At 56.0% G+C, this 1,179-nt stretch overlaps 1 protein-coding gene across 1 annotated transcript in view; it reads right to left on the bottom strand.

The window, feature by feature from the left end:
• Positions 1–291, bottom strand: part of Gnpnat1 (glucosamine-phosphate N-acetyltransferase 1) — an 18,184-nt gene extending 17,893 nt beyond the window's left edge. Inside the window, exon 1 of the mRNA XM_005376776.2 lies at positions 31–291. The gene's annotated coding sequence lies outside the window, so the exon portion shown is untranslated. The remainder of the gene's footprint in view (positions 1–30) is intronic.
• Between the last annotated feature and the right edge of the window lie 888 nt (positions 292–1,179).

Here is a 1,179-nt window from a genome sequence, read left to right as displayed (position 1 = left end):
CCCGACCCCCCGACTCCCCGGCGTCCTCACCCGCGGAGGCGCGGCAGTCTGCACTCGCCGCCAGGCGCGTCGGACTCTACCCCACGGGGCTGCAGAGTACCGGATCCGGATCCGGCTTCAGCGCCAGCCGCACCTCCCGCCCCGCCAGCGCCACAGCGGGGAACTGCGGCCCAGACGTGGCAGGGCCAACGCCTCCGCCCCGCCCCTGCCCCCCACGCAGGGCGGCGCGCGGGCGGGCGCAGGCGGAGGGCGACGCGGCAACCACGGGCTCGGAGCTCCGGGCCGCGGGGCGGGGCGCGTTGTGGGGCGGGGCTCTGGAGGTCATGGGGCGGGCCGCGGGGGCCGCAGGGGTGGGGCTCAGGGGTCAAGGGGCGGGGCTGGGGGCGGGACCGTGACGTGTCGGCGCTGGGCGGTGGCGCCGGCACCGGAAGCCCGCCCTCCGGATGTGGAGGGAAACCTCGCTGAGTAAGATCCTTGCTGCGTCTCTGTCCCAGTGAGACAGAAGTAAGTCCACTTGGGAATCATCAAGCAACGTAAGTTGTGACGAGCTTGGGTCCCTTCGGTTCTCAGAGACCGACTCTTGCCCCTTGTTACCTTCTTTCACGATCTTGTCCATCCTTTAAGACCTGTACCTGGTGGCCCTCCTGGCTCCTGGTTCCTAGGAGTTATGCATGAGTAGCTGTAGGTATCTTATTTTTCACGTGTCCCTTTCTTTGGAGTGTCTGGTTTCACGGTCTGACTTTACGAATCACATTTATTGCTGTTTGTCAAGTTTAACACTAAGGGTTTTGTTACTTTTAAGCAAATTGAAAAACTTCCAATACAAAGTGTTTTCTTTTTACTACAGCATAAAATGGTAAGGAATTGGAAAAAGAGCTTTGCACAGAAATGTGAAAGAACTCTCAGAAAATAGTTGTTGGCCGGGTGTGGTGGCGCACGCCTGTAATCCCAGGGCGAGGCAGGATCGCCGTGAGTTCGAGGCCAGCCTGGGCTACATACTGAGTTTAAGGCCATCATGGACTACATAGACTCTGTCTCAAAAAACCAAAAAAAAAAAAAAAAAAAAAAAAAAAAAAAAAAAAAAAAAGAAAAGAATATAGCCTTTGGCATCATGAAACAGTGAAAAAAGGTATTTTAGTTGGCTTTATTCTTTGTCCTTTTTGCAACATCAAATGAAGT

The sequence above is a fragment of the Chinchilla lanigera genome, unplaced genomic scaffold, assembly GCF_000276665.1.
Source record: "Chinchilla lanigera isolate Chin_1 unplaced genomic scaffold, ChiLan1.0 scaffold00008, whole genome shotgun sequence".
Taxonomy (NCBI): Eukaryota; Metazoa; Chordata; class Mammalia; order Rodentia; family Chinchillidae; genus Chinchilla; species Chinchilla lanigera.
This window is presented reverse-complemented; position numbering and strand designations above follow the sequence as displayed.